This window comes from Odocoileus virginianus, chromosome 31, assembly GCF_023699985.2.
Source record: "Odocoileus virginianus isolate 20LAN1187 ecotype Illinois chromosome 31, Ovbor_1.2, whole genome shotgun sequence".
Classification (NCBI taxonomy): domain Eukaryota; kingdom Metazoa; phylum Chordata; class Mammalia; order Artiodactyla; family Cervidae; genus Odocoileus; species Odocoileus virginianus.
The window spans coordinates 13064910-13091884 of record NC_069704.1 but is presented as its reverse complement, the minus strand read 5'-3'; the positions used below and the strand labels follow the sequence as shown (position 1 = coordinate 13091884).

At 47.7% G+C, this 26975-nt stretch overlaps 1 protein-coding gene across 5 annotated transcripts in view; it reads right to left on the bottom strand.

Moving 5' to 3' along the window:
- PTPN3 (protein tyrosine phosphatase non-receptor type 3) overlaps positions 1–26975 on the bottom strand; it is a 151704-nt gene that overhangs the window by 105995 nt on the left and 18734 nt on the right. For 2 of the 5 annotated variants that reach the window (XM_070459319.1, XM_070459321.1), the window contains exon 1: positions 7292–7440. The exons of 1 other annotated variant lie outside the window; for it this stretch is intronic. The gene's annotated coding sequence lies outside the window, so the exon portion shown is untranslated. Of the gene's footprint in view, positions 1–7291; positions 7441–26975 lie in introns of those variants that run through there. 2 more of the 5 variants (XM_070459318.1, XM_070459320.1) reach the window with 1 other exon arrangement.

The following is a 26975-nucleotide window of genomic DNA, read 5'->3' as shown; positions in this document are numbered from 1 at the left end:
TCCTGCCCCTCATCAAATATTCTGATCTCCTCTCTAGCATCCCCGCCAAGCCATCACCTGGCATCTGCTTGTATTCCTGCAGAGACGGCAGGCTCATAATCCCCAGAGGAAGCCTCTCTCATTTTGGGAGAAAGCTGTGTTATTAAAACAAAAACAGGATAGATGAATGAACAAAGATGATGTGGCAGATATACACAATGGAATATTACTCAGCCATAAGAAATAAAATCTTGCTGCGTGTGCAACATGGATGAATCTAGAGGGTATCATGCTAAGTGAAGTAGGCAAAACAGAGAGAGACAAACACCATATGACTTCACTTACATGTGAAATCTAAAAATACAAAAGAGCAAAACAGATTCATAGATGGAGAGGACGAAAAGGTGGTGGCAGGAGGGGCGAGGGTGAGGGCGTTGGGCGAAGTACGTGAAGGAGATTAAGAAGTACAAACTTCTAGCTATAAAATAAACAAGCCATGGGGAATGTAAGATACAGTTTAAGGCATAAAGACCATCCTACTGTAATAACTCTGCAGGAGGACAGATGGTTTCTAGACTTATCCTGGTGATCATTTTATAACGCAGGCACATGTCAAATCACTATGTTGTTCACCTGAAACTGACATAATATTGTATGTCAACTACACTTCAATTAAAAAATAAATGCATGAAAATAAGAGTAGCAAGATTCAAATCTATACACAGCATGACAGCAACTAAATAACATCCTTCAGCAAGGAAAGGCGTGGGAATAGGGCAAACTAGACAACCTGCTGACTTCTTTCCTCCCACCTCCTTCCATCTTCATTCACCAAATGTTAACTGAGTGCATGTGATGTTTCAGTGGCAGTGAAGATATGAGGGTGGGCCAAAACAGACTCAAACGGAGGCGCATCCTATCAAAGAACTGGCCCGTATTCTCCAAAAATATCAAGATCATAAGGGACAAAGAAAGCCTGAGGAACTGCTTTAATCTAAAGAAGACTAAAGAGACACGACAACCACATGCAACACCTGATCTGGGGTTTTCTTTGCTACAAAGGCCACTCTCGAGGCAACTGACAAAGCCCACAGGTCCTGTAAATGAGATAACAGTATTGTATCAGTACTGACTTCCTGCTTTTAAAAAGTGTACCATAGTTATATAGGAGGATGTCCTTGGTTTCAGGAAATACACTTAAGTATCTGGAGGGGTAGGAAGAGTCTATAAATGATCTTCAAATGGTTCAGGGAAAAAAAATGTATATACAGAAGAATAAGATGGTAATATCTGAGGAATCTGGGTGAAGGGTATATGGGAGTTCTCTGTTCTATTCTTAGAACTTTTCTATAAGTCTGAATTAGGTCAAAATGAAAAGTTAAAGGAAAAAATAAATCTCAGGGACACGTGTATGTGTGTGGGTGTGGGCGTGTGTGTGTTTAAAGGAAGACAGACTCCAATTTCACAGAACTCACAGTGTAGCTGGGGAGACAGGTACTAATACAAATAATGGCACTAATTAAGCACAAAATTGCAACTGTGAAAAGTGCTGTAAAAGGAGAGAGACCTGGTGGTGTGATGGGGTGTTTACAGCAGGCGGTTTTACCCACGGCAGGAAGGCAAGGGAAGACATGGAGCCTTGGCAATCATGGAGCCAAGGTCCAAAGCGTGAGTTAATGGGGGGTGGCGGGGGGGGGAACGAAGGCTCCAAGCTCTGGCTGGCCCCATGAACAAAGAAAGCACGGGGACCAAAGCAAGTACACTGGGGCTGCAGGAGATGCCAGCGTTAGTTTTGTCTTTTACTCTAGGAGCAAAAGGAAGTGGTTTTAAAAGACCCTCTGGCGGGCGGCAGAGAACGGGCCGGCACGTGGCAGGCATGTGGAGTCCACCATGGTGCTGGTGGTGAGCTGCCTCCAGGAAGACCCCCACGTGTGATTCTTCCTCTGCTCCCTGACACCTTCGTTTTCTACAACCACCATGTATGAATTTGGTAACCAGACCACGGGAGGAGCCGGGAGGGGCGACAGTGTTGAGGGTAGAGAGGGAGGCAAAGTGGGCAAGACATGAGCTCAGGCTGTTGTCACACCCCTTCCAGGCCCACCAGTGGGTTGGGTCAAGGGGTGGCTGACAAAGCCGGTTGCTGCTTCTCCCACCAGGACCCTGGGGTCTACACTGAGGCTGACTCGCCTGAGGGAAGCGAGGGGCAGGGATCAGGTCTTCACATCCTCCTCTCTAAGTCAGACCAGTGCCTCTCATCAACACAGCATGCAGCTGGCCACCACCCTTTTCTGGTCCTGGATCCTGCCCCTTGGAACAAGCCTCTAGCCCTGGGAACTGGGCCCTCAGCACGGCCCTGGGAGCCGGCCATCACTCACCACAGCCTCTCTCAGCATCAAACGCTAAACAGGACGCTTGTCTGTGAGTCAGGGGCCCAACCACAAAGGGAGGAGACCCTTTTCTGTGCCAAGTTCTGCCCGAGTGGGTTTTCAGTTCATTGGCTCCTTTAAAATGGTCGATTTAACGGCAACAGGTTCTATCATTATCCTCGTTTTACAGTCAAGATGTGTCTGGGGACAGACTCGAGTTCCAATCCTGGCTGTTCTTGTAGAGCAGTGTGCTCTTCCAAGAGTCACTTCATCGCTCTGAGCCTCAGTTTTCTCATCCCATTCTGTAAACTGGGGCTGCTAAGTATTAGCAATGTTCTGGGGCTAGAAGGTACTCTTTATTCCCTTCTGAGGCGCCAAGAGGCTGAGGACAGAAAATTCAAACTACACATTGCTTAAATATTTACAAAGAGCTTGTGTATCCTGACAGTAAATCATGGGACCTGAATTTTCCAGGACTATCCCAATTTCAAATCCTCTGTCCTAACTTTCCACATAAACCATTGAAATGTCTCAAAAATTCCACTCTCTCAGTATCCAAACACCACCTCCCAGACCTCCTCCTGCACAAAGACGCAGCACAAACATTCTTTTTCAGACTACAGATGCCAATCTCTGGTTCCGAAAATGCAGTCAGTGGAGCCCTGCTGGCCCCCTGAAGGAAACGGGGTCAGGGACAGAAATCTGGGGCAGTCAGGACTCTCAGACTCTGCTGCTTCCTGGCACATGGATGTGAACTGGAGGCCAGGAGAAGCTGTACCGTGAAGAGAGCATCACCCACAGAGGGAGGCAGACTAGGGACATGAGCTCTGCCCCTATCTACTGACCCAGTGGCCTGTACTCAGGAAAGCAACATAGCCAGAGAGTTGCTAAGAAGATTAAAAGGACTTATTAATATTTGGAAAGTACTCAGAACACTGTCTGGCAGCCAGTAAGTGCCGTATCAGTGTTCAATAACTAAAACCAGAGGTATCTCTGCCAGAAGGTGCTCATGCCTTAGACACGGCCCAGAGGCATCGCTCCTATGCAGGGAAAACAAGGCTTTACCCCTGGACTGAGTGAGGCCAGGCCACTATACAGAGACAGGGGGTTGGGGGGTTACCCTAACTACAGAACGTGGGTCCTGCATTAGCCAAGATCAGAAGGCTGGACCTGGGAAGAGTCACCATTTCCGAAATATGAGAGGTTTCTTCTTGCCTTTAAGTTGTCCCATCTGCTGTTCTCTCTGCCTATTGAAAACCATCTTTTCCTACCTCCAAGGCTGAATTCGAATGCCAGCTACTCCTGATGAGGGGTCCCTGTTGCCCGTCAGAACAAAAGGCTGTCTCCACAGGGATCTCTTGCATCTATCTAGCTTTATCCTCTTTTAAAGCAGTAATCAGACAGATGAGACAGAGCACACACATGCCCACATGCGAGTACACACACAGACACACGGAAACGTCATGATGTCACAGCCTTCCTAACTCCCCCATGAATCCTTCCAAGACAGGCTCACCTTCCATCTCTGTGACACACAGAAGTGGCTCAATAAAGGTCCGAATTTGTTGTCATGTCTGTGCTCACAGCCGGTCTTCCTCTGGAGGCGGAAGTCCCTTACACGTGTATGCATCAGGAGAAGCAACAGAGATGCAGGATCTCTGGTTCTTGGAACGCACGATCTGATCAGATTTCAGACAGGGACCTATCTAACACTCCCTTTTAACTCTCCCTCAGGCAGATGAAAGGACACATTTAGGAGAGCGGAGTCTGCAGTGGCCAGGACCCAGACTTGGGCAGAGTGGACACTGACCTGCTCTGGTCTTGTCTCTCAGAGTCAGAAAGAAGAGCTCGGGCTTAGAAAGCTGCCCTAGCCACGCTGCCCCGCCCACCCAGCCTGTCAGCGCCAGGGGATTGCCCTCAGCATTCCAGCCCCTGCTGAGAAATGAAGAGGGTGGCCCTGCTTTCCAGGCCCATTGTCTGGTGGAAGGAAGGTGAGCAAGGGGAATTAGGGTTAATGGGCCCTTCTCTGAGGAGAGAAGGAAGGACCACAAATCGCAGGTTCCCCCTCCACCAACAGGCCACAAACCCTGAGGACTGCAGGGAAGGCGAAGTGCCATGTCTTCCTGTTTCCTACCATTCCCTAAGCCCCTCTGGTAGGTCATAGCCATCCTAGAAAATGGAATCCCTCGTGTGCCTGGACCTGAGGGTCAGACAGTCCCAGTTCATCCCTCTAGCTCCTGGTCCCACACCACCTTTGCTAGCTGAGTTACTGCATCTGTAAGAGGGCAGAGGGACCACACTGAAATTAAACACCGCACGTGGGACCTTCTAGTTCACACTCAACAATGGAGGAGTTGGTCCCAATCCTCTGAGACCAATGACCAGCTGGGAACCTCAACTTCTTTCAGGGATAAGATTGTCTCTGACTAGGTTCCTGACACTTGAATGGGAATGTTAAAAAGCTATGAGAATACCCTCTCTATGATAAAATGTGGAAAGGAAGGCTCAGAGAAAGGATGGTGAAGCAGTGTGGGATCCTGAATTTGACTCTGTGCTAACTTAGGTTCTTTCCTCTGCCCCAAGCTGTCCCTGACTTTGGCCTCCCATGTGTCTGGCCTGGCCAGGACCTGCCCTCTCCTTGAGGAGTTCCCCAGGGACTCCTGGAGTTCTTTACTGCAGTCTGGCCCACACTGCATCCCCACCCGGCATTGCACCTGCCATGCAGAAGCAGCTCAATAAATGCTGAATGGAATGTCTAGGACCCTCCAGCCACACTGAGATGCCTTCAGGAACCTGACCTTTTACATTCCAGCTAATGTCTAATTTGCATACAGGAGTTGTTTTGAGGAGCCAGCAAATCACCAGAGACAAGGCAGGATCAATACAGAGTATTAGGCATGTTGTATCCTATTCTAATTCTCTGCAAATTGGTATTCCATTAACTGTACGTAGAATTTACGGGAGCTCACTATGAACTAGAATATTTAACTAGAATGACCTACTCTCTGTCAGATAATAGCTTACTGCTGTTAATTTTCAACTAGCCAGAAAGGTTTCCAGCTTACAATCTACTTTCCATCTTGATTTAATCAGGAAAGCCATCTATTTGAGAAAACAATAAAGGGGAGCCTGATGCAGAAGAAAAAAGTCCTGCCTGTGGAACCAGATGACATGAGTTGTATCCGGGCTACAGCACATACTGTGTAATTGGCTGCTCAAAGCCTCAATTTCCTCATCTGTAAAATGGGAATAACACCAGCCTTACTGGTGGGAGCTGTAAAAATTAAATGAGCTGATGCATGTGGATGTACTCCGTGCAGTTCTACAAGGCTATAAAAAGTTGGTTATTATAGTGGAAACAGAAGATGAATTTCTCAAACAACTCAGATAGGCTAATGACAAAAAGCAGGGTGGATCTAAATCAGTGGTTCTAAAGGGGGAGAAAGGAAAATGTGCCCCTCGCCCAGAGGGAAGGAGGTTGGGAAGACAATTGAGGGAGAGGGACTGCTATTGGGATCTACTGGGCAGAGATCAAAGACACTGCTTAACATTCCACAATGCAGAGAAAAAGCGCCACAACAAAGAATTATTGAACCCCAAATGTTAACAGTGCCAGAGTGAAAAAACCCTAATCTAAATAATCACTGAAAGTTGAGTTTGGGAGCTTTTTAGAGCAGAAATCTTCCTAACCAGGCTTTACTTTCAAGCATGAGCTGCCTAAACACTTGCAAGATGGATTGCCAGACAGCTCTTTTGTAAGTAAAGCTGAACTGCCAACTCTTGGAGTTTCTAAATGTATAAAACTGCTTTTAAAGAAGATGCTCTCCGATTACAATTCAGCTAAACTGTTTTTCCAAAGATTTCAGGAGAAGTTCTCCTGGGCACAAGGCAGGGTCTGTCACTCTGCCACTAGGCCCTGAAGATGCCTTCGTAATTCTAATTTCCTGGTGAAATGGGAGCCACGAGGGTCTCTAAACGAATTAAATTCACATCACGCCAACTGCTCGCTTGCTTTGTGCTGGGCACCGTGCCAAACACCTCCACATCATTTATCCCACTTAATCCACCCAACAACCCAGTGAGGTGGGCATTATTACCGGCTGTTTGCAAGGGAGGAAACTGACGATCAGCGAGGTTAGACAACTCGTCCAAGGTCATCATCTGGCTTAAGGTGGGGGCCTAACCTGAACCTAGGTCTCCAGTTTCCCAGTCACAAGCTCTCTCCACCACCTCGGAAAACCCAGGTGTCAAGTCGTCTCAACTTCCCATGAATTTTTTAAGGCAACCGCAACTTCTCAGTAAGTTCAGGTTGCTGAAAATGGGAATTTCCGGGGCACCGGGCGCTCTCACATACAGTCCCCCACTGCAGCTGTCTCACCGCAGGTACCTGATAAATCATTCCATATCACCCGCGGAACGGGGAGGATTTATTGGGGCTGGAGTTCGTGCCAGGCCCAGGAAATGCCATCTTTGAAAGCCGAGAGGCGGATTCGCCCCGGGAGCCGAAAAGGTCTGGCCGCCGCGCTTGGCTGGCTCTCGGCGCGGGCTGTGCGCCCCCTCGGCGTCGGGGGCGGGGGGTCGCGGCGGCGCTGGGGCCTCTCGGATCGCCAGCCGCTCCTGCTCTACCGGTCGCGTCCGCCCATGCCCGGGTCGGAGCGCACGCCCACGCCTCGCCGCCGCCGCCGCCGCGTCCCGCCCGGGACCCAGCCCCACCCGGCCCGGCCTGCTCCCTCCCTCCCGCGCCCCACCAGGTGAGCGCGGCCAGGGCGCCCCCTCCCCGCCGGGGACGAGACGCCGGGACTCCCGGGCCGCCGCGTCCGCCAGTCCGCCCGCGCGTTCGCCGCGCGCCCGGGGACGGGTGGGGGTGGGGCGGCGCCCAGCGCGACCCCGGCCACCGGCGGCTCCGCGCCCCGCCCCGAGCCCGCTGGGGTCGCGCCGATCCGTACCTGCAGCATCCGGGGGCGCAGGGCGCCCAGGTAGGTCGCGCGTGCGGGCGGCGCGGAAGCTCGCTCGCGGCGCGACCTGGCCGCCGTCTGAGCATGCCCAGTGCCGCCCGCGGGCGGCTCCCGCCGGCCCGGCTGGCCGCGACGGGCCCGCGCGCCGGGCTGGGGGCGGGCGCCCGGAACGCCCTGCGGGACGCCCCCGCCCCCGCGCGGGGCCGGTGCGCTCGGACTCGTCTCCCAGGGCTATCCAGGCTCTCCCGCCGAGGTCCGTGCAGCCCGGTGTCCCCTCGCGCATGCACGCAGGCGTCCGTGCCATAACCATTTATTGGGCACCTACTGTGTGCCCAGCCCTCAGTGATTTTATGCCTAGGAATGTCAAGCACCCAGCGCTAAACAAATATTTGAAATGAGGAAAAATCTTGCCCAGCCAGGGCCCTGCTGACTCCGGTGCAGTGCCCATCCAGTCCACTGAAAACTTCCCAGCTTAAACTTTCTTCGGAAGACTTATGGGCCCTTTACCTGACCTGGCTCCTGCATTCCTTCACCTCCAGGAGCACCTTTCTGTCCATCAAACACTCAGAACTTGTCCAACCTCAGAACATTTGCATATACCTTTTCGCCTCAGTGTGGGACGTCTTTGCCCACCTTTACCCTTGACTGGAGCCTTCTCATTGTCCTTACTTCCTCCTTCTCCGAAAGGCCTTCCCTGATCACTTTATTAAATTAGTCCCCTGATCATAGGACTTTCCGTGTCCTCACTCTATTTTCCTCACGTTTATCATTTATCCATTAGTGCATTCAACAGATAATTTTTGATCACTTACTTTGATTCTTTACGTGTGATGAAGAGACAAAAATCCTGTTCCCTGCTGGAGTTCGGCAGGCAATCAAACATGCAAATAAGCGAACTCATAATGGAAGGTAATAACGTTTTACGAGGGGAAAAAAACAGGGCAAAGAGAAGGGGTGGAGGGAGTGCAATTTCGATGAGGTGGTAAGACCTTTCAGCCACGCAGATAAATTGGGAAGAGCATTCCTGACAGAGGGATCAGCCAGTGCAGACATTAAGACGCAGGACTGCTTAGGAAATAGCAAGCCGGGGAAAGTAGCAGAAGATGAGGTCGGTCACTGTCTTTTCCCGATTTGCTTACTTCTTATTGTGTGTTCCCCTGGAGAAGGGAATGGGAACCCACTCCAGTATTCTTGCCTGGAGAATCCCATGGACAGAGGAGCCTGGCGGGCTACAGTCCATGGGGTCGCAAAGAGTCGGAGACGACTGAGCGACTAACACTATTATATATTCACCTCTGGAATTTCAGCTCTGGGACTGTAGTCCTGCCTGTCTTCACTACATTGTCCCAGCGCCTACAACAGCACGTGGCACATAGGAGATGCTCAAAAACGATTTGTTGAATGAATATGTGAATGGAGGGAGTGAAGGCTGGAATCATCCTGTCCCGACCAATGCCCAAGGTCCAGGGGCCCTGTCGGCCCAGCGCCTTTCGCGGCAGCTGGCAGAACCTGGGTGCTTCACTTCGGTCCTTATCCCAGAGTCGCAAGTCCCCGGTAGCGCCCCTGCAGAGGGCGCCCCCGGAGCAGCGCGTCCGGGGAATTTCAGCAGAGGGAGGGAGTCCCAGGAACAGGCCCCGCCCCCGCCCCGCCCCACGCCCCGCCCCGCGCCCCGCCCCGCGCCCCCGCGCCCCGCCCCGCGCCCCGGTCTCCAGCAAAACCTGGAGCTGCGGCACCACTGGGACGGCCGGGAGCGCACTGGGCATGCTCGGAGCCCGGCAGGGCCCCAGCGCCCCGGAGGAGGAGCCTCCTGGTGGGGTGGGCGAGGCCTCCTGCAGAGTTCAGCCAGACCTTCAGCCCACTCGGTTCCCGCCCCCAATTAGGGTGGGGTCTGGGGCCATTCTTTTTGTTTGTTTTTTTCAAAGCTCAGTGGGTGAGCTGGGAATTGAGAAACTGCGAGAAATATTCTCTGTCCTTTCTCAGCTGCTGTGTGACCTGGGATAAGCAGCTTACCCTCTCTGTGCCTTAAATAATATGAATACCTATCGCTTCAATTTGAACGATGTGTAGGGAATGAATGAAATCAAGAACGTGAGCGTGTTTGGCCCACGTTAAAGATCTATCTCTGGACTGCCTACCTCAATTTTCGGTCATCCTTATACCAGTTTGTCGAGTGTGGAGATGAGGAAACCGAAGTTAACAAACCTGAGAATTCTTGGGGTTTTCCCAGTTTGCCTTCCACTAGAAACCAGTCTGAAGCTACTTTTCTTTGTCCACAGTCAGCAGCCGTTAACTTATACAATGTTCTCAAACTCGAGCTAAATATATATATATATATATATATATATATATATATATACACATCTAAGGAAAAAGACATCAATATTTTTTAAATCATGCATTTAAATTCACCATAGCAAAAACAAAGGAAAGAATATTCCCCAAACAAGTAAATGTTCACAAATAGAGGAGTGATTAATTAGATTTGGGTATAGTTGTTGAAATAACTATTTTACACTAAACTAGACCACGTTGTGACAGGAAGAAACTTACAATACAATAATTTTCTTCACTTTCTAAAGTGAAGAAAACCTGAATATACAAATATCCTGTATAATGAAAATATGGGAAAATGTAAATAGTTTGATTTGGGTTGATAGGGAGGTTGGTTCTTCTTTTTAAGTTTGTTACTGTCACAATGTCGTGTTTGCAATGATAAACATTAAAAATACCAAATCAAAAATTCTTGAAGTTTTGTGTCTAATCATCACAACAGTAATAGCTACTGTTGTCATGCTCACATGTGGTCAACATTTTACATGGGCTCTGTCTTTACCTGCATAGTCACTCTGCACAGTGGGTGTTTTTAGGTCAGTTTTACAGAAAAGGACACAATCTAGGAGCCTTTCACAACTAGGAAGAGACAGGGTCAGGATTTGGCGTTCTTTGGCTGTGTTGGGTCTTCGTTGCAGCAGGCAGGATCTTGTGTCTTCTTGAGGCATGTGAACTCTTAGTTTCGGCATGTGGGCTCTAGTTCCCTGACCAGGGATCAAACCCAGAACCCCTGCACTGGGAATGTGGAGTCTTAGCCACTGGACCACCAATCAAGTCCCCAGGGTCAGAATTTGAATTCAAGTTGAACTGACCTCAAAACTAGGGTTTAAGGTCTTATAATACTGCCTTTCTCCTCGGTGGGTATTGCCCATAAGACAGACGGCGTGTTTCGTTTGTGTCTTCTTGCTGTATTTTCTATACCCCTTTGATGTGTTACAGGCTGTAGATTACCTTTAAATGTTCTGGTCTCCTGTTACTGTTTTAGTCTTGGGCCCAAAATGTTAAAGTCCGTCCTTTAAGTTATTGCACCTGGAGTAACATGATGTTATTATCAGTGATAACAGTTGATCTTATATCATAAACTCCCAAACTTTATGCGAATGGGGCTTTGGGGTGGACACACAATCTTAGCCTGTGTGGTTGAACCCAGCCAAATCTGGAGCACATAGTGGCCCAGTGAAGAATAGGGCTATCCTAAGTCTCGCATAATAAGGGCCCACATAAATTATTGTCCCTAGGCAACCATTTTGGAGGCAGAATCAAAACATAAAGAAACCACATGGTCCATGGACTCCTCAGGACTCCTCTGTACTGAAAAAGTACAGACCTGATAGTCTGCTGATGCTTGCAGAGAGAAAGCCAGGGCCCTAAAAACAGCCTTCTTACTGCTGATGAGCTAAAAAAGGAAAAAAAAAAAAAAAAAGACAGCTCTCTCTTTAAATCATGCTGGTAGACTGTACCTGGCCCAGAAATCACTAGACAAACAACAGTAAACACAAAAAGCCAAAGAGAGTCATTTCATTGGAGAGGAAGATGTACCGCAAACCCAAGGTAAGGACCAAATTCATACAAGTTAAGAGGAACCAGATGAACAACTGGACACAGTCATTAGCAGCATTCCCAGAAGCTGCCATTTGGGCCGGAAATCTGGTGCCAAGGACTGCACACAGGCAATTGGCTGGGGGCATTTACAGAAAGGGTTTCTGGGAAGAGTCACTGAGGATTGTCATTCATATGAAGATTCAGGAAGCCCGGGGACCACATGGACTATTTTCAGTGATTTACAAGGGAGGACTCCCAGCTGTGATGCTAACGCTCATCAATTATTTGTGCTGTTAATGTAAGCTCACAAATACACGGGCAAGTGGTGCTGTTGTAATGACACGTGAAAAGGATAGGATGTAAAATTATATACGTAGTGTGGCTTCAACTGTGTGAATGACTAGGGTATCCCATATAAAATCGCCATCTTGTAGGTAAACAATGGTTGAGCATCGGTAACTTCTGTAGTTTGACTTAATACAGACAAACACACCAGAAGATTAATTGTGGTTGTGTCTGAGTATTGCATTTATAAGCAGAGAAACAAGATACAGAAGGTATCTTTTAAATTGGGGAATTTCAAGTCTTGGGCCTCTAATTTATTTGAATGTGTTTAGAGCTCCCTAAATCTTGCTTTATGGTAAGTGTGTTTCATTTATTATTAGGAAAAATGAAACAAACTTGAAAGCTGGCAAGCCAAAGAAAGTGAGACAAAGAGAGGGAAAATGCAACTGTATGGAAAAGTGAGAGGTTCCTTTCAGGGAGGCCTGTCTGTGCTTGTCCAGTGGTGGCAGATGGCGACAGGATGACTGCCCTTGGCCCAGGAGGGAGGGAGAGGAAGTGGTCAGTGGTCAAGTCAGGAGCCTGTAGAGATGTGTTAGCCTGACTTGGGACCCCTCACCCCCTCAGCTTGTGTTTTTGGAATTCTTGAACCATGTTGATCTCACTTTGAGAAACACAAATGTTTATTTTCATTTTTAAAAACAAACAAAAAACTATAACTGCAATTATCATACAAAAAATACATATTTTCAATTTAAAAACAATATTAATCGTACCTAATCATTTTTAAGGGGCTTCCCTAGTAGCTCAGACAGTAAAAAATTTGCCTGCAATGTGGGAGACCCGGGTTCGATCGCTGGGTTGGGAAGATCCCCTGGAGAAGAAAATGGCAACCCACTCTAGTATTCTTGCCTGGAGAATTCTGTAGACAGAGGAGCCTGGCGGGCTATAGTCCATGGGGCCCCAAAGAGTCAGACACGACTGAGCGACTAACACACACACACACACACAATCATTTTTAAAGCTAAAGGGGTTGAAATAAATGTGTGAGGGAAGAAAGCTATAGAGAGTACTCAGCCTAAAGAAAGAAAAAGTAACAAATTTAGAACAACGTGTATTAATAATAATAAAAAAGAAGCCTAATGAAAAGGGAAAGGAAGTGAAGGGAGGTGAAAGTTACTTAGTCGCGTCCGACTCTTTGTGATCCCATGGACTATACAGTCCACGGAATTCTCCAGGCCAGAACACTGGAGTGGGTAGCCTTTCCCTTCTCCAGGGGACCTCCTCAACCCAGGGATTGACCCAGGTCTCCTGCATTGCAGCAGATTCTTTATTAGCTGAACCACAAGAGAAACCCAAGAATACTGGAGTGGGTAGCCTATCCCTTCTCCAGCCAATCTTCCCGACTCAGGGATGGACCTGGGGTCTCCCGCATTGCAGGTGGTGGATTCTTTACCAGCTAAACTACCAGGGAAATGGAAAGGGGAGAAGAATTTGTACACTTTTAGTGTTAGGACTTGCTTTGGGGCTTTCAGGTGACCAGAGCTGGGGGAAACACACATTTTTAAGTGTAGAATTTCAGCCGTTGCAAAAAGCCTTTTCCATTTGCAAATCCTCACTGCCAAGAGAGGAGTTTGGTCTGAAAAGCTGATGAACAACTTGAGTATGAGTACAAGAGCAGAGATGAGGAAGTTGTTGATGATTCATTCATTCCTTCATCAAATATTTATTCAACACCTACTGTGTGTCGGGCACTGCTCTAAGTGCTTGGGAGACATTAGTGAGCAAAACAAACAACAGTGTCTGTTCTTGTGGGTGTGCAGGCTAACAGGGCCAGCCAGAGAGTGACCAGGACACACTCTGAGTGAGTGAGTTTTGTTGTGTATGGAGAGACCAGGGGTAAGGGTGATAGGGAGATGGATGGAGGGGAAGCGAGTGGCAAGTTGTAATTTGAAAAAAGACTGAGAAATTTAATCCACTTAAGCAAAGACCTGAAGGAGATGAGGAGATGATTCATGCAGATATCTGGGGGGAGAACCTTCTGGGCAGAGGGAATAGTCGGTGGAAAGGCCCTAAAGAGAGCATATCTAGAGTAAGGAGGCCAGTGGGGCCAAAGGAAAGCTGCAGGAGATGAAGTCAGAGAGGTTCCAGGGGCCAGAAGCTGATGGCCCTCCACTTGTCACCCCCAGGAAGGACTCAGCCTTTCAGTCGGAGCCAGATGGAAGTCAGATGTGCTTGCCAACACGTCAGATGTTAAATGCAGTCCCTTTAACTTGGCCCTTTGAATATGGAAACTGAATTCAGGTAGCAGCCCTCCCTTGTAAGGGAATCAGCCATAGGATCCAGATTATGCATCCATTTTTAATAGTATCAGCATTCCATTAGTATAAATGGAAAGATAATATTTACCAGTTATCCCAGAGGGTTTTCAGACCTTCAAGAACATACAAGGGAACCCTCAGGGATACACAGACCTGGGTTTTGAAAACACTCTTGTGGTGCACGGGCTGTAGATATGCCAGAAGACCAAAGGGACCATAATGGCCCCGTGAGCCACCACATAGATCTGCTGCTACTTGTAAAATGGAAATGTTAGTCTAGAGACTTTGAGATCTGACTCTGAAGTGAAGAGAAGTGCAGAGAACGAAAGCTGGCATTCTGAACTGTGGCTGATGGTATTCAAGCAATGGCCTTCCTTGAAAGGAGTGCTGTCCTCTAACAAAACCCAGGGAGAATGGGTTTGTCAAGTCTCCCAACCACACCTTGAAGATTCATACGCCCGAGAACATAAGGAGAGAGAGAAAAACACGAGGCAGTGCAGTCCACACACAGGGCATGCTTTAAAAAAATCAGCAGTGATAAAGGAAACACTGAGGATTTCCTTAATAAAAGATTCTAGGGTAAAGACTGAGGAACAATACTGAAGACAGCATTTTAAAAGTTTGATCAGGAACCACATAGCAAGTTCACGTTGGGAGAAGGAATCATTGTGAAAAAGCAGACTCCTGGTCTCAGGTCAGACTTTCTGAATCTCTGATTGTGGGACCCAGGGACCTGCATTTTATAATTCACTATAAGAAGCGTATGTACACTGAAGCTCTATAACTTCTGTCCTATAGCCTCCACTGTGTGCACACCAAGAAGTAGTCTGAGTAATAAATGAAGAAGATGGGAAATTTTACCAAGAGAGATTTTGTATCACCGATGCTTTGATGAATGGGACCAAGGACCAAAGTGTCAGTCTCTTAAAGGAGGTGCATATCTATATGGGCAGAAGGGGAGGGAAAGTGAAGATGTAGAGAGAGGTGCCTACAGGTAAATAGGGACCTCTAATAGAGAGCTCAGGGATTGGGGGCAGGAGGAGAAGGGGACGACAGAGGATGAGATGGCTGGATGGCATCACCGACTCGATGGACATGAGTTTGAGTAAACTCCGGGTGTTGGTGATGGACAGGGAGGCCTGGTGTGTTGCGATTCATGGGGTCGTGAAGAGTCGGACACGACTGAGCGACTGACCTGAACTGGACTGAATAGAGAACTCTCAGCCCCTGCTCCTGACCTTGGATCTCTTACTCCATCCATCTGACCATGCTCTCCTGGGGCCAGGAACATGGTTAGAGCTGCTGCTATGCTATGCTAACAAGCTAACCACATGATCAGAGATGCTGCTGTGATGTGCTCAGCTGTGTCCAGCTCTTTGCGACCCTGTGGACGGTAACCCGCCAGGCACCTCTGTCCATGGGATTTTCCAGACAAGAATACTGGAGTGGGTTGCCATTTCCTCCTCCAGGGGATCTTCCCAACTCAGGGGATCAAACCCACGCCTCCTGGTTTGCAGGCAGATTCTTTACCTCTGAGCCATTGGTGAAACCTACATGATTGGAGAGGAGGTGGTAATGGTGTTTTTTGGTGGTGGTCATGTTTGCTAGGAGGAGCAGACCTTAAAATAAACACATTGAAGTATGTAGGGTACACATAAAAGTGAAACAAGGAAGGTCAGTACCTCCTGAAGAGGAACTGGACAAGTGGGGCAGGGAAGAGATGGGTGTTTACTTTTTTTCTATAAACATTTGTGTAGCTTCAGAATTATCTGCTGTGGGACATATAACCTATTTCAAAATAAACCATTTCTTTCTGGACAAAAATAATGATCTGTGCACATTTTTACTTTTTAAGAACTTGGTTTACACACTTGACTCCCTTTAAATTTTGTTAATGAAGCACAGAGCCTGGTTGCTTGACAATCAAGGCCGCAACTATGCCCAAGGCATGACAGTATATAGTGTGCTAAAAAGAAACAGCCATGGGTCAAGAACTCTCACTCCCATTGGATATGCTTGTGGCTGGGGGGATGCAACAGAAAAGAAGAGCTTTGGATGAGAAACATGCAGGAAAAAGTCATTTCAGTAACTTTTTCAAGATCAAGAGTGATGTTTTCCTGACAAAACTGGTTAACAAAATGGCTAGAGAAAGAAGATGGGGCACTTCAATGACCCAGGCCTTGACTGAGAACGGCATTCACGGGAAGACGGTCATCTGAAACCTGTCCTAACTTGGCTGACCATTTCATCCCTGAGATGCTGGAAACTTGATCTAGGCTTGAGAGAGAACTGTGCTCCCACCCCCTGGTGACATTTCAAGAATGGAGGATGCTGTTCAGCCTGCCCCGTGCTCTGGTGACCTTCTAGCGTTGCATGGATGACACATCACAGGATTTCCTCAACTGCGCCCTGGCGTCCTGCTGGGGTGTCTTTCTCATTTTTTCCATGGTGCACACAGCCACTGCATCACAGTCCAAACAGACTGTCCAGAGATGCCTCTGTAAACATGAGTCACATGTGAAGTTAAGGAGATCTGTGTTCGGTTCAGAGACAGCAGAGCTCCTTAGGCGTATCATCTTCACATGCGAGGTAAGGGTGGATTAGAGTCGTGTGGTTTCCTGCCAAGGTGCCTGAGTGGCACTCGGGGATTGACTTCCTGTGGCAGCCACCAAAGCCGACACAGATACTGCTCTTCTCGATCCTAAATGTCCAGACCAGGGTGAAGTTCTCCAGCTTCTGGATGAGAAAACATCACTCTCTCTCCGTTTTATCACCTCTGTAGGCTTCTCTCAGTTTTGTCTTTGATGTCACCACCTTGTCTAGCCTGGATCATCTTCGCTCAAGCCCAAGCGCAAACCTTTTTCTTGGTTCCCCTTGAAAAATGAAGGCCACCCATTTCAACCTCCTGAAATGACTCGTTCCCCCACCTCTACCTGTTTTGAAATCCTACTCATCCTCTATGGTCCATCACACCAGCTATCGCTTCCTGGATGAGCCCAACTGGTTATGAGCGCCCTAACTCCTGTACCCCAGGAGTCAGCTCATTTTGACTTGTGTTTAGTTATAAATGTGCATGTCCCTTTGGAAGGCTCTTGGAAAATCCCCTGAATGGGGCCAGAGGCATTCCTGATGTGTCTGTGACTCTAATTTCTGAGCAAGATGCAAAGGGCTATGAGTCCCTTCTGAAAAATCACTTGCCTTTCTGCAGTGAGCGAGACAAGTTATATTGTATCTAAAGTCTTTCCAGAATTCCTTCCAGGACTTTGCTTGTGAATTTGATAATTAATTAACTAATAGAGAGAGAGAAGAGAGACACAGATAGATGTAGATAGGTACATAAGGGAGCAATGGGATCAGTGGTGTCCCAGGGAAGGTATAACTAAGCTCCACTTAGCTATCACTATGTCAATTTCTATGTGGAACAATTCACAGAGTGAGGACATCATCCTGCCTCTTCATACCTGCAAGTCACCTAGTCATGCTAGCAGAAGGTCTGCAGGTCAAGCCCCACCCCTTTGTTTTCTACCTGGGTTGCTAAGCAGTTAATTCCATGAGCTCCATCTTGAGACATCAGGACCAGGAATAAAAGAGCGAGTAAAATGCAACACAGAAATGACCAGGGAATAGAGGGAGCTAGGCCCCACTTAGTGTCTCCTGGTTTCAATTTCATTGTGATCTAGAATCATAAGCAGTCTCCAGTTGGGAAGCTGGCCAATTTTGCCAGCACTCGTGATGATATTTCATCCTCCCAGTGTAGGATGGATGCATTGAGGGCGGCTTTTATCTCTCAGTCTTGTTCAGTCTGGATAACCGGCTTTCTCTGACTACATAGGCAGACTCAAGGGGGCCCCTTTCTGCACTGAGATTCCTCTAGATTCACACTGAACACATTATAGATAATTGAGCAAATCTACCACCCTAGCTGGGAACTCTCACATTCTTTCTCCTTATTCCGGGAGACTAGAGAGAAGCAGGAACCTACCAAGAGTGTGATGTGAGAGAAAAAGCAGTGGAGATTGGAGTGTTTTATTGATATCCTCAAGTCAACCCAAGTCCCTTGACTTCCTAAGGCTAGTGTGTTATTTTCCATTACATTTCGTTCAGTGGCATAAAAAAAAAAGTGCCTAATGCTAGTACATGTTTCAAATGCCAGCTCACAGGAGGGAACAGTTTCCCAACAGTGTTTTATCTAGCTTCTTCTCGAGTTCCCTGGGTTGAGGTCAGTCTTTATAGTTAATATTGGGTTCCTGACCCAAACACAGCCTGTGCCAGTTATGAAATCAGTTTTCCACGCTTTGGATAAAGAGGTGACCGTGGGAACATGTCCTGCTCTGTCTCCAGCTTTGGCGGAGTCACTGAAAACCCAACCCAGCCTGGCTGTCCTGTGCCTACCCGGAAATGGGAATAGACAAGGATCGTCCAGAGGGAGGAAATGGACCCATTCTGCAAAGCCAGCCTTGCTGTACAGAGCAAAGGAGAGTATCCTGTTCCATTCAGGAGAAAAAATATCTCTTTAGCCACTCATTAAGCAACACTGAAGTAATCTTGAAAGCTGTTCCTTTATAAGGAAAAAAAATATGGACCTAATCTATTCAGAGAAAAAAATCCAAAATGCAGATAAAGACTGATGAATAGAAATAGGTTATTTTAACACTGTTGCTAAAAACATGAAATAAGGGGCTGAATGAATATATAATAGTGTGGCCCATTGATTATTATAGAACTCAAAATTATTTCACATGAGAAAATGGGGGTGATACAGTTTAGGTGAAGGCATAAAGGTTTATTCATAGCATAACATCATAAATAAAATCATATATGCACATAAAAAAAGCCTGAGAGTTCACTGAAAAGTAAAGAAATTATCTAGAAATAGATTTTAAAATTTTAATAGAAATAGACTAGGTGGCTCTAAGGGCTTCCCAGGTGGCTCAGTGGTAAGGAATCCCCCTGCACTGCAGGAGATGTGGGTTTGACCCCTGGGTTGGGAAGATCCCCTGGAGAAGGAAATGGCAACCCACTCCAGTATTCTTGACCGGAGAATCCCATGGACAGAGGAGCCTGGCAAGATTACAGTCACTGGGTCACAAAAGTGTCAGACACAGCTGAGTAACTAAACAACAACAACAGTGGGTTTAGTTGTTCATACCTGCTTCCCAGGGAGCACAGTGGTGGTAAGGGATCCACCTGCCAGTGAAGGGGACTCCAGAGACACGGGTTCGATCCCTGGGTTGGGAAGATCCCCTGGAGAAAGAGATGGCAACCCATTCCAGTATTCTTGCCTGGGAAATCTCATGGACAGAGGAGCCTGTTGGGCTGCAGTCCATGGGGTCACAAACGTTGGACACAACTGAGTAACTAAACAACAACAGCAACAGGTATCTGTAAACAACAAACATTTATTTCTTGCAGTTCTGGAGGCTGGGAAGTCCAAGGTCAAGGTGTGCTGGCAGACTGGATGTCAGGTAAAGATATGTTTTCAGGTTATAGACAGCCTCACGTGGAGGAAGGGGTGAGGGAGCTCTCTGGAATCTCTTATTAAGGGCATTAACTCCACTCATGAGGCTTTACCCTCATGACCTAATCACTTCCCCAAGGCTCACCTCCAAATACCTTCACAATGGGGGATTAGGTTTCAATATGTACATTTTAGGGTGGGGAGGATACAAATATTCAGTCTAGAGCAATGGTGACTTTCATTTTCTTCTTATTTTTCAAAGCTTCTATAACATACATATATAGCACTCTGAAATATGAAGGAAATTTGTTTTTAAATCTAGGTAACCAATAGGAAAGACAAAGCTTCGACTTTGCTCCTAGGTAATTGTATAGGAGGATATTTTTTTTTATCAGGGTACCTACAGCGCTGACTGCAGGAATTTCATGAGTCCTCTACAGGAGGTTTAACTCTGAAACCCAAGATACCCATCATTTCTTTCTCATCTCTTTTACCCCAACCCCGCTGGCTTCCTGAATCCCCATGTGTTGGGAAGCCTATGAGCCATGCCAGTGCTTAGAAAGATCAGTTGAATTCCTTCATGTAGACGTTTAAACTGGAGAACGCAAGGAAAGAAGTGAGAAGGCACACAAAGAGATCCCAGGATCAAGAGACAGCCCGGGGAGTTGTGGTCAAATGTTCTACTAATGACCTCCAAAGAAGTGACTTCCTGGTATCCTATAGTGCCCTCCCACACTGAGGCTGAGCCACAGTGACTTGATTTGGCTAATGGGACATCATGAACAGGTCACAAGTAGATATTTAATAGGCACCTGCTCCTAGGGTTGGCCCTCATGGAACCCTGGACCACCATGCCATTAAGAAACCCAGGATAAAGGGCTCCATCGAGAGAGACCCAGTTAGGCCGGGTTTGTCTCAGTTGAGCCCAGAGAAGACCAGTAGAAGAACTACCCTCTCAACACACTGAATCATGAGAAAGTTTAAAAAAAAAATAGTAATTTTCAGCTACTAAATCTTGAGAGTGGTTTGTTATCAGCAAGAGCTATCTGAGACAGCCAAAGTGGGACTTCCTGCTGCTGGGGCCCCCACCTTAAGTCCTTTCTTTCCCAAACTGCTTCTCTCTCTGGCTCACCCGGGCCCATCTGGGTGTCTGTTCTGTGATACTCTGAGATTTCCATCTTCCCTATCTGCCATACATTATAAGGCAGGAGTTGTCAAACCCCAGCCTTCCAAGAGCTGAGTCAAAATGTATCTTTAAGCGAGGGATGTGGTGGGTCTTGCCTGCCATGACACCTCCATCCTGGAAGGCTGTCATCACATAGTAAGAGATCTGTTGTGTTACTGTTTAGTTGCTAAGTCATGTGTGACTCTTTTGAGATCCCATGCTCTGTAGCCGGCCAGGCTTCTCTGTCCATGGGATTTCCCAGGCAAGAAATACTGGAATGTGTTGCCATTTCCTTTCCCAGGGGATCTTCCTGACCTAGGGATCAAACCTTCATCTCCTGCATTGCAGGTGGATTCTTTACCATTGGGCCACCAGGGAAGTCCATAGTAAGAGATATCCACAAGTAAATGAACATGCAGATCTAGGGAGCATGTTCAAAATATAAATTGCAGGACCCCACCTCTGGAGATTCTGACTTGGTGGATGTGGGATCCAGGAAAGTGCATGGTTATTAAGCACCTGAGTAGTGATGCCAAGGCTGGAGGCCTATGAAGCACACTTTACCATCAAGCCCTCAAGTTATTCTTGCAACTGAAAAAGGCCAAAAGACAACTCGTCTAGCTGACTCTAAATCAGAATCACCTGGGGAGTGAAAACTTTTGGGTGAATCTGATGCAACTTGGTCCGCAGTCTGAAGAGGAATTGGAAACCACAGCCAACACAGTTCTGGGAAAGTCATTTGGCAGCCTGAACACAATTCTCATTCCCCAGAGCAAAGAAGACCCACTTTCTTAGTTAGACATTCTCATGCTCATCTTTAAGGCTTTTTGAAGAAAGATGTTCATGAGCACTGTGAGAAGTATTTGTTTGGGACTCCTGCTAAGTCTAATGGTCTCACATGTCAATCAGATGTTGGGAACACCTGCGTCTCAAATACCAGGAGGGCTGGATGAGGTAAGAAGCTTGATAGCATTTTTGAAAACACCATGTATGTGATTAGTAAGCTTTTGACCGTAAATATGTCTTGTAGGGGATTCAAATATTTTACGTATTTTTAGATAATCAATCAGAATTTATTATGATTCTGTAGGGCTTCCCAGATGGCACCAATGCAGGAGATGTAAGAGCCTTGGGTTGAATCCCTGGGGTCAGGAAGATTCCCTGGAGGAGGGCATGGCAATCCACTTTAGTATCTTGCCTGGAGAATCCAATGGACAGAGGAGCCTGGTGGGCTACAGTCCATGGGGTTGAAAAGAGTCAGAGATGACTGAAGCGACTTAGCACGTATGCAGTTTGTTCCATGGGAAAAGGAAAGCCAAAGTTTGGAACCCCTATGTAAAGGAAACCCAGCTGCATTTCTAATTCCTTCACCTAGGGGTCAAAGCCAGGCAGCATCTCCTTGCACTCTCCTTTCCCCACCCCTCTCTCCTTCCCTTCTTCCTGACCTCAAGTGTTAGCCCTTCCAAAATATGAATGCAGTCTGCTGTTCACCTCTATCACTAGCCCCAACTCAAGTTATGCTCCTTATTTGGAATGTTCTTTATCATTATCGATCCCCATCAATCTGGACCTTTGCTGAAACTTTGGTGTCTATTACTATCTTCCACCCTCTAGATAGACGGAATCCACCAGCCTCTGTTTTTAATGCCCACCGTATATTTATCCAAACTCCTAAATTACTTGGTAGGGTTTACCTAAGCCCGGAAGTCTCTGCCCTTCCCCCATCCCGAGAGCAGTGACTTTTCCATATTCATCCCCTTGTCTCTGGGAATCCCCTGAGCACAGTCCCTGGCACAGAGACAGGATTAATACAAATATCTGTTGATTGTGTGAAAGTCAAGGGCTGTCTTTGGCGGGGTTTAAAGTTCAAGAGAAAGAAAGGCGTTTGTGCCCTGTACTGGTTACGTGTCTCTCTGACTCTTATCCCCTGTTGTCCTTTGTCCTTTTCTCCTTCATGTGGAGGCTTATGACAACTCACCACAAGCTGCTTGGCCTGATCTTTAACTGGGGAAGGTATCCAGCAGGTTTGGAAGAGTTTGGGTTTGTGGGTATCATATATAAATATAATACTCAATATTATAAGAGAAAGTGTTAGTCGCTCAGTCATTTCCAACTCTTCCTGACCCCATGGACTGTAGCCTGTCAGGCTCCTCTGTCCATGGGATTCTCCAGGCAAAAATCCTGAAATGGATTGCCATTCCCTTCTCTAGAGGATCTTCCCGACTCAGGGATCGAACGCAGATCTCCTGCATTACCGGCAGATTCTTTACTGTCTGAGCCACCAGGAAAGCCCCATGAATAGATTAAGGTATTCGTGGGAAATCTCTGCTGAAGACCAGTTCTGAATTTTTGGTGTCCACTAGATACTTTCAGCTGGATAGCCCCATGTCCCATGCTAAGTCGCTTCAGTCGTATCCAACTCTTTGTGACCCTATGGAATGTAGCCCGCCAGGCTCCTCTGTCCATAGGGTTCTCCAGGCAAGAATACTGGAGTGGGTTGCCATTTAAAGCACTTCAAATTCAACAATTCCCAAAGTAGTAGGATCAACTCCATCCCGTAAGTTCTTCTCCTTATCCACTGACTGCCTGCCCATTGCCTGGCCTCCCAGCCTCAACACCTCCCTGTCTTGTCAGCTCAGAAAATGGCATGCTCTCTCTCCATTCTACCCCCACAATAGTTCTCACTTCCTTTCCAGACTCCACCTTTCACCCCAGGACCTCCTTATCTCTCACCAGAGCTCCTTTAAATAGCTGTCTAATTGGTCTCCAACTTTCTCTCAGTTTTTTTTTTTTTTCTTGAAATCTGGTAACAGGTTAATTTTGCTAAAGCATGTGTTTGAACAAGTCATTCCTCTGCTGGTAAACTTCCAATGGTTTCCCGTGGCCTATTCACTGAATGAAGTTCAAACTCGTTAGTTGGCACCTGCACCATCGTGGATGGTAACAAACCTGTCTAATCAGATGCCATCTCTTGGGAAGGGACAATGTGAGTAGGGTAAGCAAGAGGCATTGTTCATTCAACAAATATAGATTAGCACCAACCATCTGCCATGTCTGTTCTAGGCTCTAGGGAAAGAGTGAAGTCCTTGATTTTATGGAGCTTATATTTGTAAAGACAAAAAACAAAGTCATTAATATCTGTTTTTAAGATGACCTCTATCTTGAAAAATGAGGAGTCTGATAGGTTGTATAGATTGCCTTGGCCCCCAATTCTTCCCTTTTCCCTGCATCCAAGCTTTTTGCCACATGACTGGGAAGTTCCTTCCACTAGAAATAGCTGGACTTGTCCCTACTGAACTTTGGGCTGAGCCATGTGACTTTCTTTGACCAATGGGATGCAATCAGAGGCTTGCAGCAGATTTGTGTGGTCAAGCTGTTCCCTCTTGAAATTCTGCTCCTGCCATAAAAAGACTGCCCCAAGTAGACTGCTGGTCCCAGAAGAATGAGAAAAATGCAAAGTACTACAACCAAGGTCTTTCCAGGTGGCGCTAGTGGTAAAGAACCTGCCTGCCAGTGCAGGAGACTAAGAGATCTGGATTTGATCCCTGGGTCGGGCAGATCCCCTAGAGGAGGGCATGGCAACCCACTCCAGTATTCTCACCTGGAGAATCCTATGGATAGAATCCCATGGATAGAATCCCATTGTGACTGGGGGACACAATTGAAGTGACTTAGCATACACACACACACACACACACACACACACACACCACTATAACCAAACTGCAAATAAACTGTTGTTTTAAGACACTGAGTTTTAGGGAGATGACTTATTATTCAGCGTTACTGGGACAAAAGCTGGCTGACCCAAGGAACTTTAATTCTAACCTCCATGAGATCTACTTGACATCCTTGCCTCGGAGGGACTAGGCGGCTGCTAGAGGGGTTCTCAAACTTCCTTACTTCCACACAAGAAAAGCTTCTATGCAGGAAGTATCTTCATCTAGCCCTTTCATCAGTATCTGAGAAGCCCGAATATATCCTTTCCTTGCAGTCTGAAAATGCCTAAGACAACGTCTCCTCTACGATCATGAGGTCCTCGAGAGGAGAGATTGTTCTTGATGGCCCTGCTGCTGGCACAGAGCCTGGTGTAGTGTGTGGTACATTAGAATCAGATGGAACTCCTGTCAAAATTAGTGGATTTAATGAAGCAGTCCTCCCTAGATCTCCTCTTGGAAGATCTTTTTGCAAGAGACTATGATCCATTCAGTTTCTCCGTCTGCCTTGCCATCCACCCACTCATGGGGGCTGGAAGGCATTCTGTCAGCTCTGGGAAATAAAGGCAAATTAGGCATGACTGATCCTTGTCCTTACAGAGATCACAGACTCATAGGAGAAACAAATGGACTATTCCCAGGGGTGAGATAAAAATCTTTCAGAAAGGAGAGCAAGATTCTGCAGTAGTATAGTCTCGTGGCTCAGAGAAGACTTCAAGGATAAGACAACATTTGAGATGACTTTGATAGGCAAGGGGGAAATTAACAGGTATAGAAGCGGGGAGATTCTGGGGAGAAGATATGAAAGTGAATGAGCTTAAACTCTATGATGAGAGTGTGAGGGTGTGTGGGGTGAGGCGGGGGGGCGAAGTGGTGGGAATGAGGTAGAAAGTCAGGCCTGGCCCGATGCAAGAGCCTTGTATTCTACCTAAGGAGTCTGGACTAGGTCCTGAGGGCACAGGGGAGCAGTGAAGAAGTTGAGCAGGGGTGTGACAAGTTTGGATTTTGCATATTTAAAAGATCCCTCGGGCAACAGTGCCTTGGGAAGGGACAAGCGAGCTTGTTAGGTCATTGCAGTGATAAGGCAGGGAGATGTAGATGCCCTGAAGGGTAGGCAGAAACCTGGAGAAGGGGAGGGGCGGTAGGGTTAGGAGGCTGACGGATGGACCAGGTGTCTGGGGGCAGGGGGAGGGGGAGGGAGGTGTCACAGGTGACTCCCAGATTTCTGCTGGGAGCCTTGGGGTGGGGGCTGGGGATAGAAGATGGACCCACCGTGTGGATCAGGGGGACTGTGGGACCTCCAAGGTTCACAGGCAGTTATACATCTGAACTTGGGAGAGAGATGTATTTGGGTTTCTTGTGTGTGAAGGTGGTTGAAATAAATTATGAGTTTGCTATTTGCTTGCTTTTTGGCCTGGTGCTTGAGCTGGTGCTGGCAGAAGCACTGAGGAGTCTCCCCACATGGTAGGCAGGTTTCTGAAGCCCCAGAAGGATCCCCAGGTGGCATGTAAGATGTTATCCTAGAATGTTCAGGTGGGGAACACCTTTGTGCTGGGAGAAGCCTCCCCAGGCCCCAGAGGTTAGCACGTGTCAGGAGTGCTGGGTAAACGAATGGATGAATGAGGTTCCCCTGACCCTTGGAAGTCACAGATGAAGAACCAACATCATTAGTCCCCACCCCTGGGATGATTCTGTGGGTTTAAATTCTGAATTAACCAAGTTCAGATTTCCCACAATTCCATACTTTCCAGCGGTCCTCAGGTGACTTCTAGAATCACTTTAGGGAAATTCCAGAGAATGCAGATTCCCAGGCCCCATAGACAGCTATTTTGATTTAGAAGGTCTGGGCTGGAGCCTGCGGTCAGTGGTGTCCGACGCTTTGTGAACGCATGGACTGCAGCCCACCAGGGGCTACAATCTCCTCTGTCCGTGGGGATTCTCCAGGCAAGAATACCGGAGTGGGTTGCCATGCCCTCCCCCAGGGGATCTTCCCCACCCAGGGATCGAACCCAGGTCTCCCGCATTGCACAGGGAAGCGCACCATCAGAGGCTGGAGCCTAGGAACCTGCTTTTGAAACAAGCTCCTTAAGTCGTTCTGAGGCTGATGCAATGTGGATGATATTTTGGGAAAAAGCACTTGTGCTGGGTCTTCCCCACTTCCCCATCCAGGTCTGCTCTCTGCTTCATTCGCTCCGCTCTGTGCCCAGGGAAGCTGCCGTCTGGGGCCTGTACCACCTGGGCTTGTTTGGTCTCTGACCACTATTTGGGTTCGACCAATGGGGAGCAAGAGCAGGAGGCGGGTGGGCGGAGCCATGGTGGGCCCTGCCTCGCCCTCCGCTCCGCTGTGGTTTGGCCGTGGCTGCCTCTTCGGTTCCTGCTGGGCAGCCCCTCTCTGCTGGCTGCAGCTCTTGCCAAATCTCGCTCCAGCTGCCTTTCGTTACCCCTTCTGGCCTCGTGGGTGGTACTTCCCCAGCACCCAGAGTGCACCATGCTGACTTCTTTTCACCTAACCAGACCTCTAAATAATTTGTTCATTACATGCTCTTCAGTCACCTCTTTGACTGTGCCCTGCGCTTCCTGCCAAGATAGGAAAGCAAAACACTGGCTGGAAAGAGGCAGGAATTCTGGGCCCATTTTAGCTCAGTTCAGTTCAATTCAGCAAACATTTACCAAGTGAGGTCCTCTGAAGTGGGCTCTGTGCCAGGGACTGAGGACACACAGCTCACTCAGACACGGTTCCTGCCTGCAGAGAGCTCCCTGCTTTAAAGGGAGGCAGAACCTCAGAATGCAGGGTGATGATGATGGAACTTGGGGCAACACCGGAAGTGCAGGGGGGACCGCTGTGCCAGGAGTGGTAGGC